This window comes from Xiphophorus maculatus, chromosome 3 (genome assembly GCF_002775205.1).
Source record: "Xiphophorus maculatus strain JP 163 A chromosome 3, X_maculatus-5.0-male, whole genome shotgun sequence".
Lineage (NCBI taxonomy): Eukaryota > Metazoa > Chordata > Actinopteri > Cyprinodontiformes > Poeciliidae > Xiphophorus > Xiphophorus maculatus.
Window position 1 is genome coordinate 16,617,885 of NC_036445.1, and position 19,647 is coordinate 16,637,531.

General features: G+C 38.7%; 1 long non-coding RNA gene across 1 annotated transcript in view; it reads right to left on the minus strand.

Moving 5' to 3' along the window:
* Positions 1-19,647, minus strand: part of LOC102221606 — a 69,536-nt gene that overhangs the window by 40,614 nt on the left and 9,275 nt on the right. Inside the window, exon 2 of the long non-coding RNA XR_312829.2 lies at positions 16,133-16,222. This is a non-coding gene — a long non-coding RNA (uncharacterized LOC102221606). The remainder of the gene's footprint in view (positions 1-16,132; positions 16,223-19,647) is intronic.

The window sequence follows — 19,647 nt, forward strand, 5'->3', positions numbered from 1 at the left end:
ACCCCATGTTTGACTGTTGATATTCTACTTTTGTTTGGCCGTCTGCAGCATATTTTCCCAAAAGTCTTATGGATCACAAGCCATTTTTGCAAACTTTAGATTCAGTTCTTGTCGTCTCTCTTCCCTATCATTCAGTCATGAACACTGACCTTCACTGAACCCTGCAGTTTTTGTTGATTTCTCAGGATTTCTTGGCTTTCTTTGGATTGGATATTTACATATTGTTTTTTCAGGTCTCTGCCTACTTCATGTTGTATTTAAGTTATTTCTTGATTATACTAACGTGGATAGGGAAACTGAACCAAAAATGTGTAATTTTAAATTCATGATTCAATAAGGAGGCCAGTTACATTTTCACATAAGGCCAGGTTGGTTTGGAACAAATAATTGAAAAAGTAAATTATCTTTTTAAAAGTGCATTTTGTATTTAGACTGGCTGTATACAAGATTTGCGACAAAAAAGTTTTTTTTGTTTTAAACAAAAAATAAATAAATATTGCATTTTGTGTTTGCCATCAATAACGGCCTCATGTCTTTGTCGGAAAATATTTTGTACTGTAGTAATTTTTATTCTCACTTTCAAGTTAGAAATAAAGGCATCTCTTATTTGGGGTACAAATCAAGAAAGCAAATTTTGCTTAAAAGAAAATCTCAGAAAAAGAAGTACGAAAATAGAGAAAGAGTCGTGAATGAAGGTTAATGTTTAGGAAAGGTTTTCCAGCTCAAAACACTTTTTAATAAACAAAATTTTTAAACTTTCAAAAAAAAAATTGTTAAAATCGGTAAAGGTAAAACAAAGTTTGTTCTCTAATGTATTCTTAGTTATTTAAATGGAGATATCAGTTCCCTTCTCACTCAAAAACATTGCGCTGACAGCTGCGACACCTCTTCAGTCACACTCTGAAATATAAATTTGTCCTTTACAGCGTGGGCTGTGCTGACATCATTTGGAAAAAGAAAAAAAAAACAGAACGAAGATTGCCTCTCTCTTGGAAACAGGATGTTTTTATCAGTTATCACTAAAAAGGAAGCCCACAGAGACCCCTCAACACTCTGGCCCACATGCGCATACGCATGCACAACTAAAAACACACACTCTCAACCTCAAAACCGTTGCCATTGAGAGGAGAGGCTCAGCCAATCAGAGGCCGGAGAGTAAACGAAGAGGAAGTTGGTGTGGTCACACTGTATGTGTTCATCATCAGAGCTAACAGAAATAGCTTTGTCAGAGAGTAAACAACACGACCCATTCATAAAAAAAAAGAGCAGCAAACGCCCACTCTCCTGCAGCGTAACATGAAGAGAAGCAATAGATGAAGAGCGATAGCAGGAGAGCAGACATGTGCAAAGACGCACCAGGACAAACACAAAGACAGATGGAAACATGAAAACAGACAAAAAGAAAGTGAGGAAAATGGAAGAAATAAAAAAGCATCTTGAAACACGAGGTTGATTTAGAAAGAAAGCCTGATAGTGACATCACATCCTCGTCACTGCTGGTTCCACTTCCTTGGTTTGGAAAACACCAGAGACTTACGTCACGTGGTGAGGCATCTCTTTCCAACTCTCACTCTTTCTCTGTAACTCACACACGCATTGACACACACACACCGACTTACACACACATTTATGCCTGAGCAGAGTACGACAGGACAGACGTACAGTAAGCCTCATCGCTGCACTTAATGAAGCCATGTGCGTTAACTAGAGTCGCCAGCTGTTTCCCAGCCCACACGTTGTACTATTACATTAAGCTGCTTTCCACACACACAGATACAGATACAGACACACTCACACATACACCTAGAACATACTTGCCACATCAAGCCAGATAAGGAAATTGTTCAACCTTGTATGTGTGTGTGTGCATGTATGATGTATCAGAAAAAGGAAGTGATGCAAACTGCAGACTATTCTTAGCAAACAGCAGAAGTGCCTCACTTCTCTTTCCAGGATTAGTACACTGACAACATTCACACACATGCTCACCAGAGGAGCCAGTGAAAGTGCACACTTCCTTGCCACAAGCGCCCACGCCGTCTTCCAGTTGTGGATGTGATGCAGCGTGCAAACGAAGCTTAAGACAACTCTTTGCGGGTCTCGAAAAACGCGGCGAGGGCTGCAGCCGACGAGATTCCACCGGTTTCCACTCATGTGGTGGAACGACAAATTTTGGTTCCGGTAGAAAAGCGAGTGTGACAACATCATCGTTCTGACTTTATCTGCACACGCACGCTCCCACGCCAACTTTCAAAAATACATCACCTCCCGCCTCAATCAGCCCATCTGACTGCGGCGTGAAATGCCCAGCAGGACTGCACAGGTGATAATAACGCTTTGTCATTGCAAAACTGATGTCATATGATTGTCATGGCACTAAGAGGTGAGTGGGTGTCCTTTTTCACTTCCATTTACATCACATGGTAGCGGGACGAAACCGTCAAGTGAGACTCAAGTGGGTGGTGTCGCTACCTTGATCAGTGGACCACAAACCCGCTGACTCTGTGACCAGGGGGTTCAGAGGAAAGGGTGGCAAGATCTGCTTCGGATCCCAGGCCTGTAGTTCCAACCTCGGTTCCCACAGGACTGAGTATCGATAGAGTTGGCCTCTTTCTCATGAAACAAGGTGAAACACCATGCAGGTGTTGCACGCCAGTGAGTTGTCCTGCTTCGTATTCACAGAAAACTGACTGAAATCACCACAAGCCAACACTGAACAATTATAGCTCCATGTCATATTATGAATGTGTATTTAAAAGAAGCCACAATAATTTTCAAATTCATTTCCTCATTTCTCATCATTGATCTGTTATCTGGAAGTCCTGCTGTGCCTTAGTCGCAGCTCTTCCTTTTTTATGTTTTGTCACATTATAACCACACACTGCATTATGTTTTATGTGGATTTATGTAGTAGACGAACACAAAGCAGTAATTACTTGTGGGAGGAAACGGTTATGAGCATTTGTGTTCAGGCCAATAAGTTTGCAGAAGCATCTTTTTGCTGCAATTACAGCTGAAAGCCTCTGGGGGTAAATCTATCACAGCTTTGTACATCAAGAGAATTAAAGTTTTTAAGCATTTTCTTGGCTCTACTAAGTCGCAAGCAATCAAATTGAGTAATTGAGCATTTGTGGAAATCAGTTTTATGGATTCTCAGTTGAATTTAGGTCTAGGCTTTGACTGGGCCATACTACACTTGAATAGTTTCAGTGTATGTTCAGAGTTGTTTTCCTGCTGGAAGTGAAAGTTTTCCACAGTCTCAAGTTTTTGTCCAGTTTTTATCAGGATTTCTTCCAGGATTGTCGTCTATTTAGCTGCATTCATCTTCCTACCAACTCTGACTAGCTTCCATAGTTCTGCTGTAGAAAAGCATCCCCAAAGCATTATGCTGCCACCTCCATGTTTGACCACAGGAATGGTGTGTTCAGGATGATGTTCAGCGCTAAATACAGCAAAACACTGGAAATACTGCAAATTATGCCAAATCTGACCAGAACAACTTTATTATCCTTTGCTGTAGATTTGATTTAGGAGCATCTGAGTTAAGGGGGACTGAATATCAATGTACACTGAATGCGGCATTTCATGAAAACTTCATATTTGTGGTGATATATCATCTATAATGCATTGAAGCTTGTGGCTGTAATGTCAAAAAACATGAATGTGAATACTTTCGCAAAGCACTGTAGTCACTACAAGGTCACTGATTTTAAAAGTAGGTTTTTTAAGTGAAATTTGATATATTTATTTGCAAAAAGGGATTCTGTGTTACAAAGTATAACTATATGCACCCATTCATTTATTTTCCACATCCCTTCGTAGGTTGGTCTAATAAGTACTTGGATTGGGTTTCTCCTTCGGCCACTGCCAGAAGACACTCCACACCCTCTCCAACCCTACACACTATGAGTAATACCAAAAAAATCAAAACCAGCTGAATTAGGAAACAGGTTTTAAAAATAGTAAGTACGTCACACACATCCAGAGTTTTAGGTCGCAGTTTAGTTTTTCTCAAGTGATCGGAGTTCCCCAAAAGCACTTTGAACGTATCAACAAATGAGGAGTTTTCCAAACAGCTGCATATCTCCAGGATGATTAAACTCTGACTAAATGAAGCAGCTATCTCACTTTGACTCTAGAAAATGACTTGCTATTAGAAGCAGTCACAAAAGCTGGAAAATTGATCTGTAGGTACTGTATTTTTCAGCGAAACATTCAGTGAAAAAGCAATGGTTACTAAATGTTTTTAGGTTTGAAGGGTCCAACAATCTGCACTATCCTGATGCATTATGGGACATGTAGTGATCCAACTAAGAGCTAAACGTTGGATATAAAGGCCTTTAAATGTTTTGTGTTTAATTGAAAATATATTTATTTCAAAGTATAATTTATTAAGGGGACATGGTCTGTCCAACTTTGAAATAAATATATTTTCAATTAAACCTGGCCCCATATGAAAACATAATTGCTCTGTAAATCTAATAACTGCTTCTGCCAACTTTGCTTGAACCAGCTCTGTGTTTATATTTCTGTGGCAAATTTTTTGTTTTGTTTTGTTTTGGCAAATCTTCTTTGCTGAATTGTTTTAATTCAGCAAAGAATTAAAACTTTTCTTTTTTAGAATTATGCAACAGCATGTCAATCAGATTTAATTCTGGCCTTTGATTAGGCCACTTCACAACCTCCGTTATGTTTTTTTTGTTGTTGTTATTTTGGGGTTTTTTAGCCATTCAGAACCGGTTTTGCTGGTGTGGTTTTCTTCGTTGTCCTGCTGTGTACATTTGTGACTAAGGTCATGGATTGATGACCAGATATTAGTGGTTCATTACCACCATGTTCAGGCCTAAATGTTTTTTGTTTGTTTGTTTTTAATGTTGGGTCAGTTTTACACCAGATCCAATGGGACACCTTCCAAAAGTCCCAACTTTGTCCCCATAATTTTCTCCCAAAGGTTGTGAGCATCATGAAGACATTTTTTGAGAAATGGGAGCAGGAAATTTTGCATTTATTTTATTTTTCAGTTTATTTTTTTTATTTTTTATTTTATTTATGACCTACATGGTTTTCACCATGTAGGTCATAAATGCCATTTTCCCAAGTCTGTTTCTAGTTGTACTATTATGAGTTGTAAAGTAAATTTACTTAAGAAAATTTACTTTCCTGAAGTAATTTTGTTAGGCCCACTGCTCTGTGAAACCTGCATCACTGTTTTATGTTTTCTCCTTTCTATTTGAACACACTTTGGTTAGCTTTTTCTGATATTAAAATTAATTTAATAATAGGAAACAGTTAAGAGTGACAAAAACATAAAAATAAATCTTTAAAGGATACTAATAGATTTTTACAAGTAAGGATTGTATCTAATCTGCCTTTAATGAACAAAATCTTGACTTGTAGCAACAGGAAATAACAGCAGAGACAGATGCAAGATATTCAAGCCTACAGAAAGGAGAGCTATGAATATGTGGAGGATTGTGATCAGAGGAGTAAAGAACGGGAGGGTCTACTTAAGACCTGAGCAGCAGCTGCAGAGGCAACAAGAGTAGAGGAGGATTATTTTAAAGTATTTTAAATGTGCTGAAAAACAGAAATATCAATTGAAAATTGAAAACTAAAGTGATGAATAAACTTTTAACTGAACCTCACTTCAAAAATGATCAACTTTTCCATAAAATTACAACCAGAGCTAAAAAACTTAAAACACTTTTAATGAACAAACTGGAGAGAGTCGGTGTCTCTTCAAGAAGCTTCCGAAGAGAGAAGAAAGAGGTTCACTGGAAGGGTTTTCTGATGTTTTGGACACTGGAGACGAGATGGAAAGTGAGATCGGATGTTTCTTAACCAGAACTCCACCTTTCCACTAACACATGACCAAACACACTCGTAGGCAAACACACTTAGCACAAGTGCAGGGGCAAATCCCTCAGCCCCCCTGTGGTGCACCTCTGGGGGAGTTAATGGACGCACTCACTCATCCTGATACTTTCCTCCGCCCTGAAGCTCATCTGCCGCGGCCCCTGCCTTTCCACACCCCTCTCTTCTCCACTTCACCAGCATTTTCCACCTCAGTGGAAACAAGGAGGGCTGCGCGGCAGGGCTGTTCGACAGCAGCCTGCACATGAAAATGGGTCAGAAACAGGAGCGGAGGAGGTTCCTTCTTTCTTGACCGTTGTGCTTGTGCAGTGTGTGTGTGTGCGGGAGCGGGCGTGCACGTGTGTGTGTGTGTGTGTGTTTGTTGTAAGAGGTGATCAGGGTGAGCTGTGAGCTGGTGGCGAGAATCCCTGAGACTTTATCAGCCGCAGATTCATGCTGCTGGCACTTTTATTTCAACAAGACGTGTTTTGATGTTGAAACTCAATATTTTTAAAATACCTGAAATTAATTTTTCAGCATCCTTTTGAGATGGAAACAAATCTTTATTCCTCTTTTCCAATGAGACAAAACTTTGACAGATTTAAAAGTAGCAGCACTTCAGGACTTGTCATCTCTACCATCCATCTGTCCAAGAAAAACACTCTCCTAATTTTATCTCATAAACAAGTAACTCCATTTTGACACTCGGGTTTAAAATCTGTCATATACGTCGTCGTGCGTGTGGGCGTCTGTTGTGTGTGTGGATCAGCGTATGTGTGAACGGTGCTGATGCGTAGGAGACGGTTACGTGTTTTGGCTTATAACACAGTTGTCGATGGCTGGAGTTGTCATGACGATTCTTAGTAGGACTTCTCCATGGTGACCATGACTGGACACACACACACACGCACACGTGCACGCCCACACACACACAAATTAGGGAAAATTTTAATCCAGGGTAAAGAAAAATTTCCTAGTTAAGTTGGACAAATCTGTCAAGTATTATTTTTATTCATTTATTTCTTACATGAATCTATTTCTGCCTGATATTTTTTAAGAAAAAAGTTTTTACTGCCAACTTTTAAACCATTTCTTGTGATATGAATTTAGGATGTTGACTACTTCCATTACGCATCCTAAAAACCAAATTTAGGTTCTTAAAAGAGTTTAATAAATACGTTGCCTTAGGTTTGCATAAGAATACAGTACATTTAAACTCAGAGTATATCAAACTAGACTCAAATGGCTTTGATCGCACGATACAGCATCATGAATCTGTTGACAGGACATCTATTAGTCATTCATGTCACAAATATGGCCTTCTTTGTGAAAGGGTGACAAAAAGAAATCCATAAAAAGTCCAATTTAGAGTTTGACATGACATTTAGAAGATGGAACAAACAAGCTAGGCATAGTGCAGAGAATAATTCTGCAGAGTTAAACATGATCACAATTGTTTTCTTCAACAGGGACAGAAATGGTGGTCAGAGTTTCTGGACAGATTGATGGAGCTATTTACAGAATAATTCTGTAATTACCAGCCGATAGCTGGTAGAAAACCAGCTATCGGCTGCAAAAGAGTTGAAACTGAGTCACAGGATCATCTTTGAGCAGGACAACAACCCTGCAGCTAATGCATCAAGGCATGGTTTAGAACAGGATCTGCAACCTGCAGCTCCAACTGTCCAGGGCGCCATGAGACCCACCCACCTACCCGGGCCTCCGCCACTGCCAAGGACGTGCTTCCCCTTGCCCCTCCAGTGGTACGTTGGAGTCAACTTACCACCAGAGTGGTCATGGTGGACAGCTCTGCCCCTCTCTTCACCTAAGAGCCCAAGACATGCGGCCACAGATCAGATGAGAGGACAACAATACAACATAGAACTGTGGTCAGGGTGTCCTGGTGCAAGAGCACATATGGATACCCTGCTTGAACAAGATGTTCGCTATGGACAATCCATGATGAGCACACAAATCCAATAACAGAACATCACTCCGGTTTAGATCAGGGTGGCTCTTCCTCGCCAACCACACCCCTCCAGGTCTCACCGTCATTAACCATGTGAGCGTTGAAATCCCCCAGCAGAACAAGGTTCATAAGTTGAAAACATACAGAAGCAATGAATGCCACTTATTCACTTACTGTGGTTCACAACCTTGTAGCATCTCATTTCAAAGGTGACCTCTCTTTTAAGACGTCGTCTTGTTTTAATGAAAATATTTATGTTTGTTTTATTCTTTTTAGGTAACAGGGATCAAACTAACCTACAGCTACTCAATCATTTTCTGTAACCATTTTGTCCAGCGCAGAGTTAATGGGAGGAGCTTGCGTTGGCACATTTGTCCTGCAGTCACTGAGCAGTAGGCGGGGTTCACCTGGAACAGGTCACCAGTCCATCAAAGACACGTAACTATTCACATGCTATTTTAACCTAACCTGTTTTCATACTGTAAGTAGAAACTGGAGCACCTGGAGAAATCCTATGCTTGTGGGGAGAAGAGCGAAGAAACTCCACATTTAACAGTCTGTTGCCTCCAGGGTTTGGATCCAACACCTTCTTGTTCTAAGAAAGCAGCCATAAGCACAGATCCACTGACTCAGGATAGGCTATCATAAAGCTTCTCTGTCACCATAGTATGATGGTGAGAAAGAGTGAAAATCTTTTTGAGGAAATCATGCTGCCTCTTTCCAGTAAAACACTAAAGATTTGCAGAATCAGTGCCAGTGTACGCATTGTGTGGCGTACACTGGCCATATTTAAATCAATGTTGTGCTTATTTTTCTTTTTTAATTTGTAACCTTCCTGTCAGTGTGTCACAGAAGGGTAAGAGGTCACATCTGACAATTCTGACTGTCCTCAACACAAAGAGTAACGAGGTCCTGCACAATATCACCCACATATGTGAAATGCTGCCAGACGTCAGTCAATCACACACAACAAAGCTCTGACATCCAGGCTTCCAGCGCAGTTAAGGAGAAACAGCTGCGTCGTAGTAACTTGCCACACCACAGGAGAGTGACGCAATGGGGTGAGTGTGTGTGTGTGTGTGTGTGCGTGAAGGCGTGGGAGTGTGCCTATGAGGGTCTAGGTCAGTGCTGCGTCTGTGTAAGATAGACAGCATTGGTGTGGTCACTGTGGGAGAGATGAGTCACGAGGTCAAACTGGAGTTACAGAAAGAAGGAAGAGAGAGGAAAAAAAGAAAATAAAAAGAGAAATTGAGAGCAAAGAAACCAGAAATCGGATTGAGAATATAGGGAAGAGGCACACCTGATCTGATTTGGTCACTTCCTGTTGATCAGATGTTAAACCGATGAGCTAAGATCTCATGGACTGCGTAGCCACTTTTAGTCCATGAAAGTGGACACATATTTCCAGGCCCGCAGCACTGGGTGTTCAGTACTGATGGCTGCATGTGAATGGCCTGCTCCGCTGGGGAAAACAGGGAGTCTTGCCAGACATTCCACGGCACAGAATCCCAAACAGTTTCTACTACAAGTAAAACACACATTCGTGCACACAAACGCAAGCAGCCTCACAGGGTGCATGCCTTTCCAATGTAATATGGGAATCAAAAGCAGAACACAATAACGTCTGACAGCTAATCACCTATTAGAGCATTAGTGTCAAGAAGAGTGGCAGATCAGAGTTGAATCAGGCGGGCTGTTACAGAGAACAGTTACCACAGCCTGCAGTCAGCACAGAGCATGCAAATCTTCAACAGGACACTGCTCCAAATGGGGCTTCCCATGATGCAAAGTAAGGACAGTCCCTGTCAGCACGCGAGAAAAAAATTTGATCTGCATGTTGGCATATCCAAATGTACGAGCTGCTTCTTCTGAAAGTAAGCTGTAATCTTCAAAGGTTTCACGCTTCACAAAGCAAAAGGAGAAATTTAAAGTTCACAGAAAAAATGTGAATTTTAGTGGGTTTGTGGCACATGATTCGTCACAAGATTCAATGCAAATTCTGTGCTGATCTAAAACCAGAATACTGAAACAGTGAGCTGTGCCCTATTGTCTGTCTTCTCACTGTGTTTCATGATGTGTGGGAACAGTCTACATATTACACAACCATAAACTCTTTAAAAAATATAATATGGTAATAGCTTGAAAGTAAATCACTCTCAAATTTTTCTACATGCTCTCTCATAAAGTAAAAGATGGCTTTTGTTGAATTTCCCAGCTCCCCTTCACAAAACTTAATGACTAAATCAATCCAGGTTTGATCGACCGTGTACCTGCAAAAAAATCCTGGAAGCATTATAACGTGATTAATAGCAGAACCACTGAGCTTCCAACACTCACACCAACTTTCTATGATGTAATTCAAGACCAGATGATTGGCTGATTTTGGCTGAGGTAATCAACTGGTTGCTTCCTGAGAGGCAGACACTGGGAACTTAAAAGATTGGTTTGTATTCGCAAAACATTTCTACTGAAAAGATCCTTTGAGAGCGCTTGGCAAACCGGTTTGAGGACACAGAGCAGGATTTCTGATTTATCAGTTTCCTAAGCTGCACATTGTTCAGATCAATGGCTGGTGTCATGATTCGTCACTCAAGACAAATATTCCCACAGTTTTGTTCTTTCTCGCGCTGTTCACACTGGTTCTAGAAGTAAATTGAACACACTGAGGATAGTCCTGTTTTTCAAACCAGTCTGACATGTTTATTTATTTAATGGTGTGCAATGTTTTATTATTAGTTGCCGTAATTTCCAGACGGCTCAAGTTCAAGAGCGAATTTGCTTCAAGATGAAAGAACCACTTAAAGAGGCCCTGAGGAAGTGTGTGTGTAAGGCTGTTCGATTAAAAACAAGAAGAAGATGAGGAAAGTGGTTTTAACGTGCAGGAGGAAGGTAAAGATAGCAAACAATGACTTTTCCTGGTAGGCACTTTTCGGAAAATCATTTATGTTACATGTTTATGTATGCTACCAGTACATATTTCATTAAGATAAAAAAAAATCTTTATTTGTAAATATCTGGACACCATATTTTATTTCTTTTCGAAGTTAGTGGATGCAGCTGATATTTAGGTGCTCTCAATACAACACAACAGCAACTGCCTTTGTGGAGCATCGAGTGCAACTTCTGTAGAGAAGTCTGTTTGGATTGTGATGAGCTTGACTGACACAAACTTCTTTCATGATTTTATCATTTTTCGGTCATTGTTTATGTCTGGATTTTCTGCCTGGCTTCTTCTGATGCAGAATTACGACGAACGTCTTGCGTCATCGACATAAATCAGATCAAATACGACATGAACATTCAGACTGCAGGGGCTTTGAAAACAATTGGATATGTGTCCAATTCAGTACCGCAAATGGAAGTGGCACAAATCGGATTTTTTCTGGAGTGAATTGAATTGAACTGAATTGGGCTGTTCAGACTGCTATGATATGGGTCGCTAATGGGCAAAAAAACCCAAAACCATCTGATTTGCGTCGCATTCGTCTGCTGTGTGAATGTAGCCACTGTAAAGTGGTGTGACTTCAGAGCAAGAGTCAAGTCTGCCACATATGTTATAGCAATTCGAGTAACGAGAGTTTAAAACTTGAATCACTCTCACTGACTTTACTGTGCTCATCAAAATTTTAAAACTGGGAAGAAGATTACAAATACTGGTTTCTTGTGATAATGGTTGGTATCCAGGTTGTGAGAAAATCATTGACAACCGCACATCAATTTCAATTTTATACAATCTTCAGTGTTTTGGTTTTTCTTTGACATGGTTGATGGAATTTGGATCGAGTATCTACTTGCATCTTCACAAACCTAATTGGCTGGAATCAAGTACAGGATTTTTTTGTTTTTCCTTTTTGGTCGCTCTCAAGATATTTTTGAAAACTAGTCCAACTGTTTCTGTGAAAGCACCTCGCAAGAGGCCTTGCTTGTGCAGCCCAACAATCTTGCCAGGTTCAAAGGTAGAAAGCATGAAAAATGACAGGAAAGATACATTTCCGCACAGATTCAGAACCATAAGGCTACGGCCTTAAACTTTTGCTCGGCTGTTTAATAGCTTGCTTGATTTTAGATGCAGTTTTTAAAAATGTGCCTACTTTATTTCCCACTCGCTCCTGTTTCTTCTTTCTGCATTTTAAAGTTCTGCCTACTAATTGTGATCCATCAGCACCAAATGAGAATATTTTGACCAGGAGAGCATACGTTGAACTAAAGGGAGTAGAAAGAACAGCTTGCATTAAGATTAAGCAATACCACTTTCTCCTTTTTTTCTTTTTCTTTTTTGCTCATTTTTTCTCAGTGAAACCGATTCGGCCCTCCACCCAAACACTCATTTACGCAGGGTCTCCACCACTATCCCCACTGTGTGGAGTGGGCCAGCGAAGCATTTCCACAGCTGCGGCCAGGAGCGCTCCCAAGTTTTCACGGAGACACATAAAACTCCTCAACAAAAAAGGAGGAGAGGAAGGACTCTGCAAGGACTGTGTAAGTTCCAGGCATACCTCATGAAAAGCCTGAGTCCGTTTCCTGGAAAAAAAGAACATCTTTGGCCCTTCATGGAGGCTCCCACAGCCACACACACAATAGTAGGTTACTGGTCAAGATCTTTGTTGAGGTAATGGTATTGCTTACGCCACTGTGGTTACCTCATGTAGTCTGTGTCTATTTCTATCTGCTTTGAATATGATGACTCGTGCTGTGTTTCCTGAGAGTGTGTGCGTGTATTCCAGTGTGTGACTGAGCTCCAGCTTACGTGTGTTGTCTGTCCATTAAGGCTGATAGGTGGCCAATTATAGCTGCCGTCTTTCAGGAGCAGATGAGAGGAAGATTCGGACCGATATGCACATTTGCTTTCCGTGTTGGAGACAATTATATGGACTGTTGAATGTGGGTGCCTGACTGCAGGAAATTATCTTTTTAAATTTATTTGGAAATTAGGTTTAAAAATAGACATGCTGCACTGTGAAAAGATTTTAGGCAAATTAAGACCACGATTGGTAGTTTTTAGTTGTCAAAAAATTCCCATGCAAGCTGAAAAATGCAGCATACATCACTAGAAACTTTACTTAAAGGGATGACATTACGTTTTCCAGCCACATAGTATCATTTTATAGCACAATCAAATAATTGTGTTGCCTTCAGTTTAGTTGTTATAAAAATGCTGTATATATCAAACATGACTGAAGAGAAATTTGACTTTGCAATTGGGCCTCTGTCTCTTTAAGAAGTCCCTGTTCTTTCGACACTCCAAACAACATTCCTCTATCAAGCGTTTACAAACATTTGTCAGATCACTGGACTGAGAAGTAGCTCATATAATGAGCTCAGCAGATGCTAATTGCTGCTGCCACTAGTCTGAAGGATTAGTGGCAGCGCTTGGTTCCCTCAATCCAAAGAGTCAAAGCAACACTCCAGGTATGTTCTCGATGAGGGAATAACATTACAACATGATGTAAAGCTAAACAAAAATAATCCATATTACATAATGCTGCCCCTTTAAAAAAGAAAATATCCTTTTATTCAGACTATTTTTGAAGAGACATCCCATCCCGGTCGAATAATGTAGCTGTTTTTCCACAGTGGAAGCCTGTTCCTGGGTAGAAGCTAGAATGGAAGTTCCCCTCTCATGGATCGAAGGAGCGTGAAGAGGGAAAGAGAGAGCAAGGGAAGATATGAGCGGGGGAGTTTGAAGAGAGGGCAGCAGAGGGAGAGGATAATTTACCAGTGACATCAAGGCAGCATGAGAAGAATGAAGAGTAAAAAGTGGAACAGAAACTGTGATGTGGGAGGGGGGCTCCAAACATCAGCCAAGTGGGTTAGTGTAAGCCCATCGTCTCTCGCTAAACAAAGCCTGCTCAGAAAGCCTCTGCATCAGTGGGAGACATGAAGTACACAGAGAAAACTGGCAAACTTATTCTTGCCTTAGTAGTGGTTACTATTAAGGCTTCACTTCCTGTTTGGTTTGAATATCATTGTTCAGCAAAAATATTGGCTAAAACGTTTGTAAATTCTGAAGAGAATCAGCCACATTCAACCCTTACAGCCAATCACAACCTGATAAAAGACAATAACTTTACTTTGGTCATTTTAAAGCTTCCTGAGACACGTGTTTTAACATTTTCAAGACATTGTTATCATGTAACTTTTCCAAAACAACTCAGGTCATGAACAGTTTGCTTTTAAAAAATGGAGCATCAGCCACCTGAATGAGAGCACAAGGAATACAATGTGAATCAGACGTACCAAAGGGTGAATTATGTCGGAGTTGAGGCCTTATCAGTTTTTCTCAATGTTCAAACGTTACCAATTCTGATGAAACTATCATGTTGTGTCAGTGAACTTCAGTGCAATCCATTCAATGTGTCTTAAAAGTATGAAAAATTATGTGCAAAACACTCCGAACTGCAGTGATTTTTACTTCTGAAATCCGAGCCGGATCTTCAGTCAATGTTTAAACACAATAAAATCACTTCTGCTTTAGGCATCAATGTGTGAATAGAGTTACTAATTTTATCTCGTCTGTAAAATTGAAGTAAAATTTAAAGATAACTGAATTATTTCACTAATGTTGTATCCTGTGATAATATTGCAGTACTTTCATGTGAATCAACTCAAAGAAAGCAATTCTTTAGAGCCAAAATTATTTATTCATTTATTTAAACTAATCACTCCAACATAAAAGTTCAGTAGCCAAGTACTGAGATCTATAAAATGTACCACAATAAATTAGTTAGAAGTCTAGTTTGAGCTGTTTGACCTCAAATGTCATAAACATCCCCGGCCAACATATTTCTGCTCACATTCAGTCAGTTTCAGCACAGAAGGCTGAGACTCAGATGAAGTTATTTATCTAGCAGGCACAGAACTTTCCAAACACTACACAACGTTATCAAGCAAACATTTAGACAACACTGCGCTCTTCCAACAGAGTGAGATAGGTGAATCACATCCGGTGAGTAAGAAGATTATTCAGCTGGGAAGGGAGGGGAGGGGAGGAGTGCTGTCTTCCAGTGACAGAGCTAAAGCTGCTCTAATTTTCACTCCCACTATCACCACAGGATCAATAGCGTACAATCATGAGCGCTGAAACTTCACAAGTCCACATGGAAGCAGTGGGGAGCAGCAAGGTGCAGCTCCCTGAAACACTGCTGCTGCTTTAAAAGGAGTTTAGCCAAAAATAACGGTGTGGCGGAACAGCTTGTGTCTAAAATATTAAGGAAATACAGGCAAATGTTCTTCAAGAAAGGATCAAGTTAAAAAAAGGAACCTATATACGTCAAAATCTGGCATAAAATATTTTTATCTTAAGAGTCAACAGATTTCACAAAGCCCTTAACGTGGACACAGTCACAAAAACGTCGCATCTAGTTGGTGATTAATAAAAAATACTCCTGAAGAATAAGACTTGCATAATAATTGTATACAAATTATTAGATACAGGTAGATATGAAAACATCTGAGTATTGTGAAAAAGTTTAATATTTTTTGTCACTTGTTTCAGAATTTGAAACTCATAGATTTATAACACATAAAATTATATTTATTCTAATTTTTTAAGATTACGGCTTAGATATAATGAAAACCCAAAATTCAATGTCTTAGAAAATTTTAATATTACATCACGGCAATCAAATAATAGAAATTTTTAATCTAAAATTGTTATCTAATTGACACATTTATGGCATAATGTGACTACTAACTTGACCGATTTTCAGGAAATAGTCAGTGACATCCTACTAGCGATTTTATACCCTCATTTTCCTCACATGTGTATTGGAAACTGCTGACTTGTTGAGTAAATTTAGGAAAAAATAGACAAATCCCTCTAAATTAATTTGTAAAACAAAATTCAAACAAGAATGTAAGTCAAATAAAGTAACTCATAAATAAGTTTCTTATAGGTAGCAACAATAAAAAGAAAGAAAGTAAGTTAAAACCTTCGTCTGATAAACAGAAATCACAGCTGTATTGTTAATTAATATGTGATAAACATAAAATCTTAAAGATGTTAAAATGCTAAGCCTTGATAAACAAATTATAAACTGCACTTTAATCTGCTGAGTTATCAAACACCTAAATGTAACAAGTTGGACATGAATTCAACTGCAGCATGAAAAATCTAAGTTTCTCAAAAAATTACTGCAGAAAATCACATCTAACATAATATCGACACAGGTCTATAGTAGCGTTTCTTTGTATGTCAGAAAGTACAGAGCTAACTGTGTTAGCGTTATTTAGTTCCCTATGCTTTTTTCTAAATCCTAAATCCAAAAATATAACTGAGCTTCTTCTTTAACTGTTTCCAGGGATAATTACCTTATTTATCTTCTTTTTTTTACCCCTTCAGACGAGGCTCAGAAAGCTGAAGTGCAGCTGGTGCTCTGTAATGTGGTTATTTTCAAGCGTCTGTGGGAGGACAGAAAAAAAAACACACTCAACAAACACAGCATGCTTGGTTTGATACCTTTTTTGTAACAATCCAAGCCACCGTGGCCATCAAAAAAAAAAATTAAAAACGCACTCTGCTTTGCAACCTTCAAGAAGATAATGCGTGACTCAGTGACACCCTTTAGACGTCTTACATCAGCATCGAGTTGTGTCAACACTTTCAGGCTTCTTTCTCACTCACCAAGTCAGCAATTCCAGTTACAAGGAACAGCAAGCGCACATACTTGCTCCTCTGCTATGCAGCTCAGTGAACGTCACAAGAGGTGTCCCGACGTTTCTCTTTCACTGGAGGAAATTTTTCATGTAAAAATTAATGGGAGTGCCTCACCCTGCGCACAGAGGACTGCAGAGAGAATAACAATGCTTGAACTGGCACCTACATGGCAGTCGTAGGTTGCCATGAGGAAGATATTTCCGCACCTTGCTTTTTGTTTAACACCAGGTGTCAAATGTGAGGTGATGAATTTTGAATGCAGTGAATCATAAACGGCTAACGCTCTGTAAAAAAAAAACAACAACAAAAAAAACCTCCGGCTAACTAGAAGGCAACACAAGAACTGGATTTTCCACTACAGCTGCAAAAACACAAAATCTTACCATTGTTTATCTAGTTTCTAATGAAAATACCTTAGTGCATTTGTAATAATACAAAACTAACTTACAAGTAACTTTTCAGCATGATAGAGGAGCTTGTTTTAAGTCTGTAATTCTGTAATATTGATGAAAAAGTCCTAGTTTCATTGGCAGATGAGCAATCAATCAATTAATCAAGTTTATTTGAATAGCACATTTCAGCAATAAGGCAGTTCAAAGTGCTTTATCATGAAACACAAAAATAAAAGACATAAAACATATAATCACCAATTGAGAAACAAGTAAACAATAGATTTTGTCGAGTGTCATCGTCGAAATCACCAATTCATATAAAATATGTTCCAATTGTTATGGTTCAAACCAAACCTAAACATGTGGTGTTTAATGACACGGTGAAATGTTATAATTTCACTTAAACAACTGGAAAAGAATGAAATATATGCCAGTGGAACAAGTGCTTCATCAATATTAAGGAATTATTTACTTAAACAACTGCGTATCTTGCTGAAAAATTACTTGTAAGTTAGTTTTGTCTTATTTCAAGTGTACTAGAAACTAGACCAAAAAAATACACATATTCATTATTCATACGAAAGATATTTCTCAGGCAATTAGGTCTTCCTGGAAAGGAAATGTGCAAAGCAACAGCGAGATTGTCTAAAAAGAGAAGCAACTTTTGGTTCCCCAAATCCTGCTTTCTTCCAATGAGTTGCTTCTTTTTTCCCCCACCAAGTGTGAACTTTCGTGCAGATTCCCTCACAGGCTACGTGCACAGCAGACTGTTTCAGATTTAGCAGAGCATTTTTCATGCACAGTTTCAGGCAATGTTTGACGCTGACCCATTCCCCACTAACGGGGCGTGAAGACTGTCAAACAACATCCACCCCGGTGTCTGGGTGAATCATGGCGAGATGTTATTCTCGAGAGGTGGCTCTTAGTTTCTGCAAAACAAGCACCTGAAAGGAAAGAAAGTCAAATGCAAAGAAAAACACAAATAAATCAAACAATAACAAAATAGTTTGATCACAAGATTCACAAGACTAAAACTGTCATTTTACAAGAAATAGATGATAAAGTTTTGTATTTTATGTATCTTTAATGTAGATATAGACAAAACTATAGTCATATTTAATAAATTAGAATAAGTGATGAACGAGGCTCACTTGGCAGATTTTAAAATATTTTTTAGGCAGGTATTAAACTTACTTTTTATTTATAAAAATTGTGTTGTATTGGTCTGATATAATATTCTAATATTTAATGATGTGTTTACATTAGTTGCAAGCAGAAAAACAACCTCAATGGACAGGTGTTGAAAGCTAGATTAAGACATGCTTGTGTTTCCCAGCAGGATATAGATCAAAAAACGTGCATCAAAAGTATTTTTGGAAGCCCTGATCTCAATTAAAGAGATCATTTATGAAAAATGCTGATTAACAAGGTTTGGGGAGAAAACTTATACATTTAAATTAACTTTATTAATTCTGTCAAGTGTTAGAATTGTACGTATAATTTTGAATAAGTATATTAAAAAAGTGCATGTAGTGCTTGCTTTTAAAATTCATTTAAATGTTTAATTTTTACTTTACTGTCATGGCCCTTGTGAGTTTGAGCCGATCATTAACTGCATCAGTAAGTATTGGGATCTACACAGATGTTGCTAAAAATATTTTTAAAACGTTTTTTTCGTTAGTTTGAAACAGTTGAACTTTTTGGCGTCAAGTTTGACAGAAGGGGAAAAAATCAGTCAGCTGTTCTGTAAAGCAGACTTGAAAGTGTCTCTTTTGAACACTCAGTCTATCAGAGGGAAGTGTGATTCTGACCAATGACCTGTAATGAGTCAACTTACAAATAAAATGAATCTACATGTAAAAATAAAAAGCATCCACATACAGACTACAGTGCGTGTGTGTGTAATTATAGACAGCCACATGCCGACTCGTGATCAGACGTTTCTTTCCAAAAACTTATTTGCTTTTCCTCCTCTGTAAGCTAAACTGTTCATACTTGATGCTGATGCACAATATAGACATATTGTGCATCATTTAGACAAAGTGCTGCCTACAGTCAAACATGTCATCCAGCTTAATTATGTTTGGATATGTAAATGAACCAGAAATACGTTAAATTTGAATGATATCTGCTGCTTTGTGGGTGGATCGCCTTGAATCCTGCCGTCAGTAAAACTGATGATTCTTGGATTTACATTAAACATATTACATATAAAATACTGTTTCAAGAGTTTTTTATCCTCTGGTTAATATTGTGGTGGTTCCATTAGTAAATCTGAAACTACATCTGCATCGTAAATCGCAGAATGAATGATTCACAGAATAAAACCATTTTAGAAAAATTGCATGTGTCAAACTTTCAAACAGCATTCTTTTTGCAATTTCAATATGCATTGTCAAATGTTTTTGTTATTCTTATACACTCAGCCTCTTTCTCAGGTTGACCTATTTTAGACTTGATTCCCAATAAATTCTAATATGAAGATGTCTTTGCTAATTTGGTGAACATATTTTTAATTATGCAACCTTTCAAAGGCCTTTTTTTTTCACCAAGCTGGTTTCATTGCTGGTTTCATTGCTAAACCGATACTAGCAATACTAGTTCTTGAAAGTACCAAGTCACTGCTGGGCCAGAAGACCTAAAATTAAAATGCTAAGAAGCACATGCTGTTTTACTTTCAAATCCTGACTTAGTTTCACCTTTAAAATGGCAAATTTCAGACAAAACTATGCTTATATAATATGAAGTGTTGTGTGATATTTCAGTTTTGATCAGCA